At 41.0% G+C, this 20,000-nt stretch overlaps 2 long non-coding RNA genes across 3 annotated transcripts in view; both read left to right on the top strand.

Moving 5' to 3' along the window:
• LOC147023497 (uncharacterized) overlaps window positions 1-1,447 on the top strand; it is a 3,082-nt gene extending 1,635 nt beyond the window's left edge. The window contains exons 2-3 of the long non-coding RNA XR_015060224.1: window positions 1-19; window positions 116-1,447. The exon at window positions 1-19 is cut by the window's left edge and continues 194 nt beyond it. This is a non-coding gene — a long non-coding RNA (uncharacterized LOC147023497). The remainder of the gene's footprint in view (window positions 20-115) is intronic.
• The window catches only part of LOC147023496 (uncharacterized), a 286,895-nt gene that overhangs the window by 141,245 nt on the left and 125,650 nt on the right, over window positions 1-20,000 (top strand). The window lies entirely within an intron of this gene.

The raw sequence follows: 20,000 nt of genomic DNA, 5'->3' as shown, positions 1-20,000 counted from the left end.
AAACCTCTTATCTGTTGAGGTAAGATTTTTATTTTCCTATTTTCAAACTTTGATTGAAGCATACTCATTTAATAATTAAATAACTTAATTAATACATTATTATTTTCTCTCACAGGAAATTGTGTCTGAAATACGAAATGAAAATACTGCTTTTGCTACAACTTGGGGCGAAATTGTTGGCTTGGTTGAAGACCTTATGAGCGACCAAGACCCACAGAACGAGTTCGTCCTTGATGACCCAACCAAAGAGTTATACCTTGGAGACCAGCAAAATCCTGAAAAAGAGTTTTACAGCAATAGTACTCATTGTGAGTTATCAAGACAATACCCACTGAACAAGTTATACGTTGATGAGCCAGAATACAAGTTTTACCTTGGAGACTCACAAATTTTGAAAAAATCAGTAAATGAGTTCTGCCTTGATGGTTTAAATAACTACCTTGGAGACTTGGAAAGTTGGGTTTATTTTGAAGACTTGAAATGCTACCACTCTTTGGGATTTAAACCTATCAAGAAAGTTCTTACTCCCTCTTTCTATGTCATCAAACCTGAAAGCCTTAAAAGACAGAATTGGAAGAAGAGAAAAAAAAAAAAACGTAAAATATATATATAGGTGGAAATCTCATTTTGAAAAAGACTGTGTTGGGTGAGGATTGAGTTGGGGTTGAGATTTTGAATGTGAGGGTTGGGGTTGAGATTTTGAATGTGAGGGTTGGGACACACACACACACACATACACATCAACAAACAAAAGTTAAGCCTTGACTATTCAGTTGAGGATTCTGTGTTTGGGGTTCACAGATCTAAGAACGTCCACCCCTTGACACACATTATATACTGTTATACACCTCGGACTTGGCCCTCGAGTGTCCACAACGGTGTATAGTAGGAGGGAGTGAAGCGCCAACCTATTGCTCCCATTGCACACACACACACACACACACACACACACACAAACAAAAGTTAAACCTTGACTATTCAGTTGAGGATTCTGTGTTTGGGGTTCACAGATCTAAGAACGTCCCCCTTGACACACATTATATACTGTAATACACCTCGGACTTGTCCCTCTAGTGTCCACAAAGGTGTATTATCTGCTTAGTTTTGTCTTTTGTAATTCCTGTGAATAAAATGAACCTAAAATCTCTTCCCCTTCCAAATCATATATTTTATAAGTCCAAGGAACCGTATCTATTACATCAACAATTTTAAAAAGTTCTTTCGTCCATCGTTCAGTAAAACCCTTTTCAAAATGAGATTTCCACCTATATATTCTTACGATATCACCAACTTTGAACTTAGGTTTTCTGACATTAATCTCTTTTTCATATTTTAATTTTGTAAATGTTTCTGATGGTTTCATATTTGTTGACGTGTGAATCGTGTCATTATACTTATCCACAATATCCTGAATAAAAGATGACCATTGTTGTGAACCGAGTTGTGTGAATTTTTTATATAGTCTCTCTTTTAAGGTACGATTAAAACGTTCAACAACAACTGCCTTCCCTTCATTAAAGGTACTGTATAATGTAATACTGTTATTTTTTAGAAAATTCATAAATGTCTTGTTATAAAACTCTCTACCCTGATCAGTCCACAATTTTTTAGGTTTTCTCTTACTTTTATTAAATATCTGTTGAAAAGCTAACATAAGAGTATTACCTGTTTTGTTTTTTAAAGGGACAACCCACGCATATCTACTCCTCAAATCAATAACGGTTAAAGCATACTTGTACCCCTTATCATTATTGAGTTCAATCAAATCAGCAGACCAGATATAATCAACTTCCTTGGAATAAACTTTCCTTCTCTGAAACTTTGTGAATATTGGTTTATGTAATTCATCAGCTAATTGCTCTTCAGTCTTAATAGCATCATTAGAGCCTATAAGTTTTTTGAATTTCCAAGTCCAAGTTTCAATTTAGCACTAATCATCTTCTTCACGATGAACCTATCAACTTTTTCTCTCAAGGTTGGATTTTGTATCAGAGACAAATTATACAACATTTCTCTATCGGCTTCATGCTTTTCTTCCAACGTTGTGGTATTCCCATAATCAATATCGTGTCTCATGCACACTTCATCAACTCTATTGATTGGTTTACTCCAGGATTTAGGATTGTCTGCCTCATCTAATCTTTTATCCAAGTTTGTGCCTGGACCACAGAAAGAATACCCTGGAAGATGTAATTCCCCTGGTATTCCAGTAGTTGTAAATTTACTTCCTGATAAAAACTTTTGTATATCTCCTCCGAGTTTGTGTTTGGAGATAAATTGATTTTTTTTTGAACCACACACCGAACATATACCTTTTTGTATAACCCTGTTATTTTTACTTTTAATATATGAAATATTTTTAGTATTAGTTTTCTTTTTACATTTGAGACAATAACTCATTTATTTATGAGAAAAATTCCTGCAGAGTGCAAAAACCTTTTTAGTTTCCAACATGCACATTTGAATCTTAATTTTTAAAACATAAAGAATCCTTAGAAATGCCTTCACTCTCTCCTCCATTTATTTAAGAAAAAAAAATGAAAAACTTGAATTAAAATCCATATCTTGTCGATGCTAATAGTCTTGTCGAAAGTATTGCAAATAGACTTGTTAATTCTTTGTATTCCTCCTCGGTGGGTTGTTATTTTCTGTAATACCTTTATTCTTTTTTGAATCTCACTGGTTTCCATACTATAATATTTATTTATTCTCTCTCTTTCCTCCCTCTCTCTCTTCTCCTTTTCCTCCTTCTCTTTCTTCTCCCTCTCCTCCTTCTCCTTTTCCTCCTCTTCCCTCTCTTCTTCAACTCCTTCCTCATCCCTTACTATCCTTGAATCGCTTACACCCCATAGAATATTATACATATATTCATCAGGATTTCTTGTTATTCCTGTATCCAAAATAATTTTTTTTACAACAGGAAACCAATAAAATTTCTTTTGAATTTCTAGAAGAGCCTTACCTTTTCTTAACTTTATAATTTTTTCATTATTTAACATTCTAATTAAATCTAAAGTTGTCAGTTTATCAACATCAGCATAATGCCAATCTTTTATTGAAAATACCTCATTCTTATGTTGTAGAACATATTTATTAAAATACCGAATACCCTTTTCTTGAAGGTATGCTTGGACACAGAAATGATAATTTTCTTGAAGCCTTCTTGCTGTCATTTATGTATTAGAAATATATGTTAGAATAATATTATGGCATGAAACACCTCCCCATCTTCCCATAGTTAAATCATTTTGTATTTCCTTACTTATTATATATAATCCTGTTTTTTCTGTTTTCATGAGATAAACAAGGGCAAAACCATTATTATATTTATCCTTATTAAATTCTTTTATTTGTTGTTTACTAATCGTGGCTCCACAAAACTCATTCTCGATACCAAGTGGATAATATTCTTCCTTACGAGACTGATTTAATTGTTCCAGGTCTTCGAGGTTAATTTTAAATGACCAATTATACCCTAAATCATTCATATCATACCCCCATTGTTCTATTCTCATACAAACGATACGCCCTTCTTTATAAAACTTTATTTTAATTCGAACTGTGAATTCTGTATGACCTGGAGATAATATCAACACTTCTGTATCTTTGGAATACACAGCCGTTTTATTAAAGTATATATATTGTGATAAATCGCTTAATCTCACCAAGTCATTCGCGTCAGTCGGGCTTGGATAATTTTTTAATTTATAAGCATTTTTCATGTTAATATTTTTGTTTATATTATATTTATGTCATTCAGCCTGTGCCTTTGTATAATAATTTGATAAATCAATATCCAGTTCTTGAGATACACCAAAGATAGAACCATCTTTACCAACATATGTCATTTATATTAGATTAAAAATAATATCATAAAATTTTTTATTTTTGTTGAGTTGAAATAACACATACAGCCATAATTGACCACAACACTTGGAATTTAATTCATGGACTTGAAATGTTTGATAAACACCATTCTGTAAGAATTTTATGACTTCAACAGGTGGTGGAAGACCAAAACTATCAAAATAATATTTGTCTTGACTATTAAAAATACAAACCCAATGAGAACCGTTCCCATCATTATCTTCTAAGTTCATAATAATATTCTTTGTATGTTTCGGCACATTTGTTAATTCATCTCTCATACAAATAACCACATTATGAATTTTTAATTTCTTACAATATTTGGCAAGTTGTAAATTTGATGTTGTATTCTTTCCAAATTCTTTCAACCACTCATCAATGCTCATTTATTTATTAGAAAGATATAATCCATTACCTCTTTTTGTTAATTTTACACCTGCTTGTGCTATAGAAGAAAGCATATCTCCAACTAACAATCTCGCTTTATCAGGCAGACCTTCAAGTTTTTCAGCAAAATCTACAATTACACCACTTCCACTAATTTGTTTCTCCAACTCTTTGTTATGTCTTTCCAATTCTTTTTGAGCCTGGAGTTGAGCCTTCCTTTCGTTGGCAGTTTTCACCGCTGTTGAAATACCACCCGTCAATGCTCCAACCACACTTAAACCAGCAAATAAAGGAATTAGAAATGGGAGAAATCCTCCACTCGTCTCTCTTATTGAATATTTTTTCAACATTGGTTTTGTCATTTTAATTTTAAGTGAGCCAGTGTCGTTCAAGATTTTAACCTGTTCTCTTGTGAGCAAAACATCAATTCTTACTGCTCCTTTTCTCTGAATTGTATTAACGTTAATCGTACAAGGCTTTTGATTTTGAACACAAGATGATAGTTTATGAAGATTGATTTGATTAACATATACCCCAGTTGGTACTTTGCCACTCATTTATTTAACAAAAAATTATGTGAGACTAATCATCACACCATTATCTGTATTAATCTGCAATTCTGTTTCTTCCAAAAGCAAACAATATGTATCAACTTCTTCACTCTCTCCTCTTTCAATGTATAGGGAAGTATCCACTCGATTAGACTTTATAGTTTCCTTTTGAGCGCTCAGGTCAAACGCATAGATTGTATACAAACTTTTAAATGCTGTCATATCCAAAATAGGTTCTTTATTTCCATTACTTTCACACACCTTTTGGTAAGACTTGTATGCTTCAGCAAAATCATTTTTTTCCCAATTAATTTCCAATCTATCTCGTGGATAAAATGTTCCATCTAGAGAAACGCGAAGTTGTTTCACCTTAGCATTATCACTCAATGCATTATTCTTATCAGTCGCAGTATCACCATCTGGCTTTTTAAAAATCATCCACAGATATCGTGGCTTTCCTTCCAGAACACCCAAATTCCACGTGTAAGTAGTTTGGTTGAGTTTAACGTGTTGACATCTTCTTTTGAGGTATGATACTGTTGCGGTCTTCGCGCCCGCCGGCGTGCGAACGGCCACGTAACTCGAATCGCGGCACGTCGCCCACCGGACGGACAATCCAGTCGAGACCCTCTCGGACTAACGCCGGGAACCAGTCACGGGTGGACCTTTTGGTCTCACCGCGATCGAGCCAATCAGCCCCCGCGTGGGATAGGGTTGCTCGCCAAATTCGACCTACCTAAGTACCCACGCGGAGGGTAGACCGGGCGATCGCACCTCGCCGCAGGTCGACTTCGGACACGGGCCACTTAAGCGACCCGTTCCGTACTATCAGAATAACCGAGCGGTGTTATCGTCGACCTCGACGGTTTGATTAATTATCGGGCGTACTCAGCCCACTACCAACCCTTTACGTGAAGCAAGATGAGGGTTCAATGGGGGAAAAGACGAAGCGAAGCGGGAGAACGGTTCAACAATAAAGCACATTTATTCGCGGCACACAGGAAGCACACAAATACAATTCCACCAAAAGCACACAAAAAAAAGAAAACACAATTCCATTTACACAAAAAGCAAATATAAAAGCGAAAACAATGCAGAGCTAATACCGACTACCGAGCACACGGCAACACTTATACAATTCTACTTCACAGACGGCGCCGACAACACATACCCAAAACCAAGGAAAAGAAACACCCTCAAGGATGAGGCGGGCCTGAGGCCGAGACCGGGTCGCGCCTACCCGTCTGGTGATGAGACGCGGAGCGGCGATGGCGCCTCACTCCGCGGGCCTCGCGGACAGTGCCTGGCAGGGGGTGGGAAAAGGGGCCCCCTTGGTCGCACTATCTCAGCGCGGGGGGAAACAGGAGGGGGTTGCTGATGCTCGGGGTATAGAGGATATTTATTATCCCTGGTGTGCGTCTCCACCTCGGCCAGGTCGCGCTGCCGGCCTCCCTCGGGCGTGCAGCTCCTGGCACCGACGCGAGCACCCCCTCGTCCGACTCTCTTCAGCTTCTCCAGCTACTGCAGGCTTCGGGCTCCAGACTTCCACACTCGTCCCCTCCGTTCCGACTCCTTCTCGTTCTGCTGACTGACGAACACCGTCCTTTTATCCCCCCGTAGCTTCGCCTTTGACCCCCTCCCTTTGACCTTTCACCTCGCTCCCCATTGGCCCGAGAAAAAGTGGGCGTGAAGGCTTTTTGATCCACAAATTTGCATATATCGATCGTTCTGGAGGCGGGGCCAAATCGCCCCTCGCTCACCGATTGGACGGCAAAAAGTGGGCGTGTGTCGTTTTTGATCCGTTTTTGAAGCACAAAATCTGTGATTTTGTACACGCTGTTCAACGTGCGCCCTGCACGAGTCCAACACCGGTACCCACAGCGGGGCAAGAACGGTGGCGATGCTACGGTTGCGAGGTGTGACGTGAAGGTCGTGGCGGTTGTGGTGAAGCGGCGTTGTGGTTGGTGGTTGATGTTGTGGTTGTGGTGGTCATCATGGCGGGTGGTCCAAAATAAAGATAGTAAAAGAAAAACGGCTATCCTGAAGAGTCGCAGCTCGCATAAATGACATGTATTCCCACTAGACAACGGGTTTGGGCCTAACTACACATGCACTTACCGAGATACCTCACCTAAGGGACCTGAATGGTGGTTTGCGAATTTGGTAACCACAACACTACCCCCTTCCCTTTTTACAGACTCGTCCCGAGTCGTCAAATTTTGGTGTGCCATCATATGTAGTTTTCCCCTAGTACATTTTACCTACGGATCCCTGAGTGCGACATTCATGGTATTCGTGTCCCCAAAATAAATAACCTGAGGGCTGCGTAACTATCTAAACAAACTCACTCACACGGACGACTTAAATAAAATTGCCAGCGCTAGACAGACATGCCGGGGGGCGCACTCATATTTACAGTACATCTTAACCTTAACTTACAAATTTTACACTAAACCATGGCCCAGGATCACTGAACTCTGCAAAAGAAAGCAGTTAGCAGGGAGCCAGGCTGCCCGCATGCAGTCTCTGGCTCAAAACAATGCAGGTGACAGGGAACGTGGCTGGCTGCTCACACGCAGTCCAAGGCCTTCCCTTTTGAACTGAACGCAGTGAACCACAACGGTGCATGGGCTGCACAACGCAGTCTCCGTGCCAGCTCAAGTGGCACACGCAATGAGCACAACGGATGGATGGATGGACAAAAACACGGTGCACAGGCCGCCACTGCAGGCCCGTGTTGTAGCTGCCAACAGGGCAGTTCTTGCAGCTTGCAAACTGTTGCCTTGCGGATCCTGGCGCACATGGAAATGAACAAGGGGGGGGGGGCAAAGCAAAATTGAACGGGGCTGGTGAACATGGGCAGTGGGCATGGCATGGCAAAGGTGAGCAGGCAAACTCAGCCCGCAGAATAAGGCCGCTGCAGGCAAACACAGCCGGCAGATGAACTGGCCGGCACAGGCCTTGAAGAAAAAACAGCCAGCCGGCAGATGAAGTGGGCCGGCACAGGCCTTGCAGCACACAGCCAGCAGATGAAGCTGGCCAGCTTTTGCCGTCAGTGGAAGTTGATGGAGGGAGTGCGGTGGTGCTGGCCACTTGGAAGGCGGGCTCGGACCTACCTACCTGTCTCCCTCCCTCGCCTTTGCCTGTCACTGTACATACCCACTCCCTTAATTTGTCAAACCCCAATTTAGCCCCAACTTTTTTTTTTTTTTTTTCTTACTTCCCCACTATAAATCGTCCCCTAACCCCCTTTATCGTCCTTGTTCGGCTAACCTATCCTGTCACCTAGCCTACTCCCAACCCCTACATTCCCTTCCCGGAGGGGAATAAGGGAGAGCTAACGTCCTGTGTCGAGGCCCAACTCAAGCCTCAGAATGGCCTCCCCAGAGTTCGGCGATCTATACACCAAGTGGGTCCAGCGGCCCACAACGACAGCGAGGGGATGGATGGTGCGGAGGGGTACATCTCCTAATCTACCCTAACCATTTAACTGTTAAACTACCCCGGGGCTTTCAACAAGCGCTTCTCGCTTAAACTATTGGTTCTAACAACCCAGATTCCCGTCGCCTGTGTTGGTGTCCTCACAATTTCGGGCCTCGCCCCCCAATTTTCTCTCCGTGCCCTCACACGGTCTCCTGGCTGGGACACGTGGCTCTCTCTGGCAGGCACGACCCTCTGCCGAATCTCCCGCTATGGCACCCCCGGGCACTACACTGCCTCCGAGCCTACCAGCTCCCTAATACCGGGGAGTGCCCCCCATGGCACCTCCCCTGAAACGCACACGTGGCAGGCCGGCCTCCCGGGCCCCTTTCCGAGGGTCACCCGTGCCCACAACACTGCCCACGCGGCTAATGGCGCCCCGGGCCCCCGCACCAAGCAGGCGCACCCGTGCCCACTACTCTATCCCGGCCCCCCATGGGCCCTTGGCCTACCGCGGCCGACTAGCCTGGTGCCCGGGGTACCCACTCAGCGATACTCACCTTTCGCAGCCACGCTCCCAAGCCCGTCAACAGGGCTCCTGCACCCCTCCAAATGGGTTTCGAGCCTACACTCCCACCAACAACAAAACAACCTCCATTTTTCAATTTGACTAACCCCGCTAACTCACTTTACTCTGACCCCGGGGTTCCCTTGGGCGGGAGTCACTCCTCCCCCCAATCACTCATCGCACCATGCATTCCCCATTCGCTCCATCCACACAGACCCGCTGGCCTCACTCACTCACCATGTACTCACCTCACAACTCACCAACTCTTCAACACACACACCGCTGAACTCTGCCATCCTTCTAACTACATCCCCTGACTAACTCGTGCTCCCACGTCATCCCTTACACTAAAGCACGTTCCTTTTAACACTACGTAGCTAAGCTACGTCCCCGCTACACATTCATAAGTCTGTCTCTGTCTCCAAAATAATCCCATTTTATTTCCCAACCTAAATCTCGCTACAATCCCTCTAACTAATCCATTCCACGGACTCCATGAGGACTTACCCCTGCCCCATGAAGTCGGTCTAGCTAAGCTAACCCTTCCCCCTAACTAGTTTCCATCCTGTGCCCAGGTAAGGGGGTCTTTCACCCCTTGCCCAGGAATCCTGTACACCCGAAAGTGAGGCTTGCTCCTTTTTTTTTCCCATGCGCAGCACCTGCGCGGCAACTCAGAGCTCGCGCACTTTGCACCTGGCCGTGACGTCATGCAGCTGCAGGTGTTCCTCGTCCCTCCTTGGACGGGACCATCCGGCAGAGATACCCCTCCTGCCGAATTCCAACCCCACGTGCAGCCATGGCGTCACCGTGCGCATAAAAAAAACACAAGCCCCACGTCTCGAGGGGTTCCCCACGCGAACACATGTGCTTTGCCCGTTGGAGCTGAACACACACGATCGCGTGGAGAACCCGTCCGGTCCAAATCCATTTACCTGCCTAAACTCTGTCCGTCCGCGGGATCGGCAAATCCACCACGTGCGTTTCCGGACCGGGACTTCACTCTCGCAAGCGAGCACGTGGTGGTCTCGTGCGTTGCACAGCACGAACCGCGTGCTCACTGCTGGGCGAACCCGGCACGGTCCCCGAAACAACTACAGCCGCTACTCGGCTTTCTCTCCTCTGTCGCCATCGTCGTCGCCATTCAACCCACGCACACCTGCGTGTTACGACGCACACAGTCCACTCCATCACATTCACACGGGGAGACGCGGCTGCGTGCTCCCGCATGCCAACCGACGTCTCCCTCTCATACCGCTCTCTCACACACACGGTCTCCCTGGCACACAGCGACCTTGCACACGGCCGTTCACTCACGCACGGTGCCTCACCCGCACTCCGTGCCTCATCCACACACGCGGGGGCACTCACCCGCGGTACCTCACTCATACACACGGCGACACTCACACACGCGGTCTCTTCCATACACAGTGCCTCACCCACACACGTGGGGGCACTAACCCACGGTGCCTCACTCGCACTCCGTGCCTCATCCACACACGCGGGGGCACTCAACCGCGGTGCCTCATTCACACACACGGCGACACTCACACACGGTGCCTCTTCCACACACGGCGTGCTGGGAAGCACGCACTCTGGCACCATCGCCACCACACCACTCACACACGGGGTCGCTTCCACACACGGGGACGCACTCACACCTTGCACCACACACACAGGGACAACCACACTGGGGATTCGTGTCCCCACAAGGGTCTCTGGGGCCTCTACACCCCCCAAGCTCTCCGTGCACCCGTCCACAGCACCCGTCCCCTCAACCTCGCAAAGCACGACCGAACTCACCTGGTCGTGACTCGCCTCAAGGGGGCATACTCCCTCCCCTCGTTCCTGGAGCAGGCCATCCAGGTGCTCGCACTGGGTCCCCACACGCTCCGCGAGCTCACCCCCATTATCCTCCACTACCTCCGTGTGTGTGTGCACTTCACTTACCCCGTCTTCATCGTGTAGTCTTTCCTCTATTTTTTCTATCTCCCGTGTCTCTGCCAACTCTTCACCCTTTACCTCCCTTGTCTCAACTATTATTTCCTTTGTCACGGCCTTCATGCCCGCCTGCAGGCATCGGCCCATGTTCTGCGTTTCACCCCGCAGCTTTTTCGTTTCTTCCTTCATTTGCTTGTTCATGCCTTTCATTTCGTTTATAAATTCAGTTGTGTTTGCATCCATCTTCGTTTTTACTTCGTCCATTTGCTTGTTCATGTTCGCAATCATCTTCGCTGTCGTTTCCGCATACATTTTTGCCAGCATGGTGTATAGCTGGGTCATGTCGGGTGCGCTTGGGTGAGCCGTTTCGGCAGGGGTCGGGGAAGGGTTTTGGTGGAGAGGGGGGGGAGGTGTCATACACCGCGGCCGCTGCCGCACCCACCTCAGGTTCTGGGTTCAGTTGGGCGAGTCCGTGTTCCTGCACAATCAACATTTCCTGCTCGGGGATTCCATCCTGGACCATGGATTCTACATTACTACACATATACATTTCTAATACCCCCGGCTCCCGCTCGCCTTGAGACGCCATCTTGCTTCTCGTGAAGGGTTAATTTGCTCGCTCGTAATTTGGAGGGAATCGGGGGTCGCTTCTCTCACCCCTGGACCGATTCCCGTGAATTTCGCTGGAGACAGGAGAGCCTGTTGTCCCGCTCTCCAATACCAGCGCCGCGAGGAGGGCGATGAATTTGTATCCCACTCCTGACACCAGTGTTGCGGTCTTCGCGCCCGCCGGCGTGCGAACGGCCACGTAACTCGAATCGCGGCACGTCGCCCACCGGACGGACAATCCAGTCGTGACCCTCTCGGACTAACGCCGGGAACCAGTCACGGGTGGACCTTTTGGTCTCACCGCGATCGAGCCAATCAGCCCCCGCGTGGGATAGGGTTGCTCGCCAAATTCGACCTACCTAAGTACCCACGCGGAGGGTAGACCGGGCGATCGCACCTCGCCGCAGGTCGACTTCGGACACGGGCCACTTAAGCGACCCGTTCCGTACTATCAGAATAACCGAGCGGTGTTATCGTCGACCTCGACGGTTTGATTAATTATCGGGCGTACTCAGCCCACTACCAACCCTTTACGTGAAGCAAGATGAGTGTTCAATGGGGGAAAAGATGAAGCGAAGCGGGAGAACGGTTCAACAATAAAGCACATTTATTCGCGGCACACAGGAAGCACACAAATACAATTCCACCAAAAGCACACAAAAAAAAGAAAACACAATTCCATTTACACAAAAAGCAAATATAAAAGCGAAAACAATGCAGAGCTAATACCGACTACCGAGCACACGGCAACACTTATACAATTCTACTTCACAGACGGCGCCGACAACACATACCCAAAACCAAGGAAAAGAAACACCCTCAAGGATGAGGCGGGCCTGAGGCCGAGACCGGGTCGCGCCTACCCGTCTGGTGATGAGACGCGGAGCGGCGATGGCGCCTCACTCCGCGGGCCTCGCGGACAGTGCCTGGCAGGGGGTGGGAAAAGGGGCCCCCTTGGTCGCACTATCTCAGCGCGGGGGGAAACAGGAGGGGGTTGCTGATGCTCGGGGTATAGAGGATCTTTATTATCCCTGGTGTGCGTCTCCACCTCGGCCAGGTCGCGCTGCCGGCCTCCCTCGGGCGTGCAGCTCCTGGCACCGACGCGAGCACCCCCTCGTCCGACTCTCTTCAGCTTCTCCAGCTACTGCAGGCTTCGGGCTCCAGACTTCCACACTCGTCCCCTCCGTTCCGACTCCTTCTCGTTCTGCTGACTGACGAACACCGTCCTTTTATCCCCCCCGTAGCTTCGCCTTTGACCCCCTCCCTTTGACCTATCACCTCGCTCCCCATTGGCCCGAGAAAAAGTGGGCGTGAAGGCTTTTTGATCCACAAATTTGCATATATCGATCGTTCTGGAGGCGGGGCCAAATCGCCCCTCGCTCACCGATTGGACGGCAAAAAGTGGGCGTGTGTCGTTTTTGATCCGTTTTTGAAGCACAAAATCCGTGATTTTGTACACGCTGTTCAACGTGCGCCCTGCACGAGTCCAACACCGGTACCCACAGCGGGGCAAGAACGGTGGCGATGCTACGGTTGTGAGGTGTGACGTGAAGGTCGTGGCGGTTGTGGTGAAGCGGCGTTGTGGTTGGTGGTTGATGTTGTGGTTGTGGTGGTAATCATGGCGGGTGGTCCAAAATAAAGATAGTAAAAGAAAAACGGCTATCCTGAAGAGTCGCAGCTCGCATAAATGACATGTATTCCCACTAGACAACGGGTTTGGGCCTAACTACACATGCACTTACCGAGATACCTCACCTAAGGGACCTGAATGGTGGTTTGCGAATTTGGTAACCACAACAATACACTGAGTGGTTTCTTTGAGTTAAGTCTTCGATTCAACATCTCTTCTGTTTTAAGATTAGGAGTATATTCACTGATATACCAACTCATCTCTTCAATTACAAATTTATTCTGTTCACCAAAAGCACTACCAACACCAAAAAGCAATCTATTTTCATTATCATTCCTTTGTAGTTGAAATCTAATTTTAAGACCATACAGAACTTTATCATAATCACAAAATCCAAATATACCTTTAAGAGGAACTGCCACAGTAAAACTATTTTCTGCTTTTGTATCATCATTATACATTCCTTTCCTTTGAATATATCCAGGGTCTGTGTTTGTTCCTGTTGACATATCAGGAATAAAACCTTCGACAGACCCCTTTCCCATTCTATCACTGAATGTATAGAGTGTAAATTTCATCATTTCAGATACAGCAGAGACATAATCAACCGCTTCAACTTCTTGTGTTCCAATATACAATCGCACACTATCAAACATTTTCCAGAAGAAATCATTTACAAGTGTAGCGTTTGTGTTATTCCCAGCCTTATTGAATTTAAATTTACACAACAAGAAACTTTCGGAGAGATTCAAATAGGTTTGTTGATTATTTATTTCAAAACTTTTTGTACCATTTGTATTCCAGTCTGTTCCAGTTATTGCATTTACCTTGAAGTAATCTTCTTTTTTAGTGGAGTTTGAGATAATAATAGTATCATCCAAATCATAGATACTATCAATTGCTTCCATACTTGTATTTATTTAGGAAAAAAGATGTTAAAACTTTTGAAACCCTGATCCAAGTATTTGAATTATTTTCTGTCGTTCTTGGGGGGACAACTGAGTTTTACCTTTCTTAATTTCTTTTATTGCTTGTAATTTATGAGATTCCTTCTGAGCATCTTTTATACTCTTTACAGCACCTGCTACATTTCCCACAGCAGAAGCAGTTGAACCAATTAGGTCTTTATGTTTAAGAATAGTTGAACCAATACCCATGAGAGTATCAATTATCCCATCTCCTCTAAATTGATGTCCGACACCCCTTTGTCTCTTAGGTTTGTAGTATCCTCTACCAAGATACATACCTTCACCCTTGTAGTACGGGGAAAGGAACATCCCATCCCCTGTAATTATTTTATATTTTCCCAACTCGTGTTTCCTCACAATAACCATCGTATTTATTTATTGAAAAACTTCACGTAGGTGAATTCTGATGGATATAACTTCTCCATTAAAAGAAATCACACGATTATCTTGGTCGGTTATCCTAAAATTTACTCTGTGTATGGTTTTTCCTGACACAGGTAGATAAACCAAATTTTTAGGTTCCATATTGAATTTATAACCAATTGGGGTTGAGTATGCGCTGAATGAAAATATTGTATTTGTTTTTTTTCCATCATTATAAGCACCATCAATCAAATCACAGTGAATTAACACCGAATTTATTCCTGAGGATATTTGAATGACATTATCACTGTAAAACGTCCCATTAGTTTCAATCTTTTTTGAGGAGAAACCCAATAACTCTCTAAATGAATAATCAATTGTGAAATCAACCTTGTAGTTATTTTTAACTTTAATCGTTGATTTTGAAGTATGTTTTTGAATGTTTATAACAATATTTTTTGGTTCATCACCCTGTTCTTTCATAAGACGAGCAATTTCGGAAGATATTTGAGAAATCTCGTATGCTCCGGGTGAGACTGTTATCGTTTTGTATCCACTTCCCGGATTATAACTAAACTTGTCAATTTTCTCGGTTATATTAAATAAGGTATTATAAGTTTCCATGGACAATAAAGATGCCTCATATTCTTTTGTTGTGTCAAGTTGTAGTGGGTATGGGAATGAAGATGTGTGGTCGCTTGTTGTGAAATTAAAACTCAGGATTGTGCTTCTCATCTTATTTAATATGAGATAAAATGTCTTTATATTGAGATTTATTAATTATTTTCATGTTCATCAACTGGTCTAAAATGGCTGATGCTTCATTAAAACAATTGTTATTTCCAGCCTTCTTACTGCCTAACAACAATAACAGTCTATTAACTAATTGCGATGGGTCATTTGGAAGAAAACTAATACCTGAACCAAGGATACTTAAAGCCTGAATAATGTGTTTCTCCTTCTCATTCTTCCTACTTTTACCAGAAAGAATAACCTTATAATTTAGAGTGTTCAGCAAATCAATATATACTCTATCATCATTATTTTCCATATCCAATGGTTTATCAATATACTTTGATTCATCCCTCACAGTTGAACCTTGTCTTCCATCTTTTGTGAGAAGAAACATTAATCTCGGAGTTAGTTTAACAGGGGGTTGAGCAGAACTTAAGAACCTTAATTCATCATTAAATATCAATACCTTTTCTTGAACAAGATGAAATATTGCTGGTTGTTCTGTTGGAATGAGTCCTGCTTTGGTTTTTGAATCCGCTGAATATTCATTGTTTTGAACAGCATTCACAATATAATCAGGGGGTTGATTAATCTCTTCCAGTTGTTGAAATAAACCTTCATCATATTCAAATTCTCCAATATGCTCTAATTCTTCCTCCGTCATTTGACTGAAATCTTTTAACATTTGGAGCTTTCTGGGAGTATATTCTACTGTGGGAACTGTGGAAACATCTTTCATTTTTTCTTGGGAAGTTTTTAAAAGTGGTTTAAAAAATTTCTCTTGTTTTCTTTCAAATACTTCTTTGCCCGTTAGTTTCTGTCTGCGTTTCTTCTTTATGTCTTCCTGCTGTTTTACAACTTTTGAAACCAACTCTTGATGTTCCTTAAATCTTCTTGCTCTTTCTTTTGTATCCATTTATTTATTGTAAAATATCATTTAATGAATTGTAAAGATTAACAGGGAAATTTTCCTTTTCTTCATCATTCAAGTAGATGTGTTCAAATAAATCCTTTTCTTTAAATATTTCATCAAATTCTTTATTAACATTAATGCGAGTTGTAATTTCTTCTTCACTAATCCTTGCATCTCTGCTTTTCATACGCTTGCGTTGAGTTTCTTCATCAACATCAAAACCGAATGATAAAATCTTCACCCCGCTCAGATATTTAATAATTTGTCTCGTTCCTTCTGGATTAGTTTCTAATATCCCAACACCACCAGATTTTAGTTTCCTTAACTCACTCTTACAATGTGAATATTTTGTTGTACCAAGAGAAACCTCCTCAAATATTTGTCCTTCATTCCTCAATCGCATATGTTCCTCCACTGAAATATAGTGATAATCTTCACCTTTTACTTCTCCAGGTCTTATTGCTCTAGTTGTTGTTGATACAATGCGTATCACGGGGTGTTTTTTTAGTAAATTTACAATATTCTCATTTGTACTACACAAGAACCTTGATTTATGAAAGTTTTTTTCCAGAAGCAGATTTACCCACAAGATTTATAATAATAGTTGTCATTTATATATGTAATTGTTTATAAAACAAAAAATATATCCCTTAATATCTCATCTTGTTTCACAACAATATATTTATATTTTTCAGTCGTGTGCTTCATGTAATCCTCAAATTTCTTTTTACTACATAATGTAGAACAATTATCTCTCCAAAAATTATTGATATCTATTGAATTTAACTTGAATAAAATAAAAGTATAAGCATTGTTTCTGATGGAACGACGAGGAAGTTGAAAGTACGATTGACTAAGATAAATACAATTACAAGAAGAATGTCTCCCTCTTGTGTAGTAGCTGTCCATTACCGTTTGGTTTCTCTCATTAACACAATCATCAAAGATAACGAGGTTCTTTTTTGATTTATCCAAATCTTGGGGAGACGGTATATCATCCGTATTATCACTAAGAATACAAGTTATAGGATTTGATTTCTTTTTACATCTTTGTGTATCACAAAATAGTTGAATTATATCTTCAATGTTAAAATCATTTAGGTTTTTTTGACGTTTAAATAAACCGATTATATCTTCTTTTTGAAGACCAGCATTAAAACCTTGTGAGAGTAGTTGATACTCTGGTTGAAAACTCGACTTTGTGAAAATTATTAAATTATCATAATCTAAAAAGTTGGGAGTGAGGAGCATTTTTAAAAGTAAGCAGGTTTTTCCACATCCACTTGAACCAACTATGAGACATCTTAATGAATTTGGGAGATTTTTATGGTTGTTAAATTTTATCTTATTTTCCCAAATAGGTAAAAAATCATTCATTTATATATTTGAAAAACAGGTTATTTAATTTATTATTGGCTTTTTAGAAACTCTATATTTTATCCTAAGTTCAGGTTTAATTTCAAGATAATCCATTATTTTATTTATACAATATCTTGTGTTGATATTTCCCTGAAAATTACATCCATGAATAATATACAACAACAATCCTTTGAACATTTCTCTTATACGTTCAGTTTCTTCCCTTGTAAGGAAAGGTGTGTTATCACCCTCATACTTTACATTCATTTCTCTAATCAATCTTGTAAAGTAATTCATTTTTGGTGTAAATCTAAAAGAATTATTTTCCTTTTTATATTTTTTATTATCATTAATTAGAAGATAATCACAGAATATACATTGTTTATAGGCTTTTGACTCTGTGTTTAATCCCCGTCTTTCACACGCAGGACAATTCTCAAATTTGTCATATGGAGAATCAGGAAAGTCTAGCATATTTATAAAGTAAAACTTTACTTAAACTGAAATTCATCTATACTTTCAGTTGTATATTACCATCGATATCGATATACTTTTTTTCATTATCAGATTCAACGACAACATTTTTTATATTAAAGGTAATTTTAAAATGATCGTTAATTACTATTGAACGAAATGTCATTTGACCTGATATATTAACATCCTTTATTTCATCAGGATTTACATCTTTAGGGTTGTTGAAAAAAATACAAATTTCTCCTTGCATATTACAGATGGTCTTATCTTTTCTTTCTAAAGCTTCATCCATAAGGTTTTTGTTCTTTGATACTTTTTCTTGTTTCATTGCTTTTTCTAGTTTTGAATATATTACTAGAAGGAGAGGAGAAACTTTTGTTAGAGATACTTTAATTGATGTTCTACCAGGTATACTAAAAGCCCTTCCACTGAAGGAAATTGAAGAACTCATATTATTTACCATAATAGTTTTTATCCAATAGTTGTTATATTTATCTTTGTTCAATTTTACATCCTTGACATATTTCTCAGTATCTTTAACAGATGAAGAGATTGATTGAAACTTGTCTTTTGTGTCTTGAAACATTGTATTTATTAAGTGAAAAAGTTGGAGGATAAAATGTTTTTAAGCACAGATTCACCTATAAATTAAACGAAATTTTCATCAAGAAAATTTTAGTTTAAGCAAAGTTTTATTCTATAAATATGGTGAATACAACGTACTGCGATGTTTGTAATCACGAATATAAACATTATAGAAAACACCTCCGAACCAACAAACACACATTTAATCTATTTCATCAAATATCTCCTCTTGAGTTGGAAAGAAAACATTGTGATATCTGTTCAAAGGATGTTTTGAAGAGTAGTTATAATAAACATCTTCAATCACAAAAACACAAGAAAAATGAGTTTAAAGTAAAGGGAGACTATTATATTGAAAACACTGATGGAGCATTTAAAGGGCATATAAAAATAAGGATTTTTCAATTTGGAGAACCCGGTCCATCATCAATAGCTGAATCAATTGAAATAGTGAAACCCGATGTTGAAAAATTTATTAAAAAGACATTAAAAGAAATGAAAACTTTAAAGTTTTATATGGGAGTGAAAATGAATCTGAAAAGACAAGATGAAGAACATACTCCTTATATGAGAACAGGTCTTCATTTTATAACATCATTTCAAGATTTTTTGAATAGTGGGGTTTATGAAGAACTATCAAGACAAGAGGAGGATGTTGATAATACAGTGGTAGGAAGTGGATTCAATATTAAAAAAATCATCTTTTTCGATATACACATTCTAAAATCAAACCCTCTTAAAGCTTCTTCTTATATTGAATTACCAAAAGAAATAAAACTAAAGAAGGCAGTTGTTAATATTAAGAAGAATGATAATAAATGTTTTCTCTGGTCTGTTCTTGCTCACTTTCATCCACCAAAATGTAATTCAGAAAAAGTAAAACAATATATGAAATATGAGAATACCTTGGACATTAAAGATTTTAAATTCCCAATGCCACTAACAGATATTCCTAAATTTGAGAAAAAGAATAATCTTTCTATTAATGTATATGGATTAACGGATACAAACAAAGTTCAAATATTAAAAATTTCAAACAACTATAAAAATGAAGAAACACACATTGACCTTTTATATTTTAGTGTTGGAAAGAATTCACATTACACATACATCAATAATTTATCAAGATTAATCTCTTCTCAGGTATTCAGAACAGCAAACAAAATATATCCTTGTAAGCGATGTCTTAATTCATTTCATACAAAAGAACGATTAGAACAACATTCAAAATATTGTAGTAATCATAAATCAGCTGTAATTACAATGCCTAAACCTGGTGAAAAGATTTATTTTGAAGATTATAATAAATCTATCATGCACCCATTTGTGATATACGCTGATTTTGAATGTATCCTTAAAAAGATAAATCCTGCTTCTCCTAATCCAAAAGAACCATATACAAATAAATATCAAAAACATATTCCTTGTGGTTTCTGTTATTATATCAAATCATCTGTTGGAGAAAAGTATAACAAACTTGAACATTATCGTGGAAAAAATGCTTCACAAGAGTTTGTAAAACGATTAGAAAAGGATTGTATAAGACTCACTAAATTAATGAAAGAAACAAATGAACCGATGAAATTAACCAAAGAAGAAAAATTAGAATTTAGAATGAACAATATCTGTCATA

Source organism: Eptatretus burgeri, chromosome 7 (assembly GCF_056783735.1).
Source record: "Eptatretus burgeri isolate ZD-2024b chromosome 7, Ebu_testis_v1, whole genome shotgun sequence".
NCBI lineage: Eukaryota > Metazoa > Chordata > Myxini > Myxiniformes > Myxinidae > Eptatretus > Eptatretus burgeri.
The sequence above is the reverse complement of the archived record's forward strand: the minus strand, read 5'-3'. Positions and strand labels throughout refer to the sequence as shown.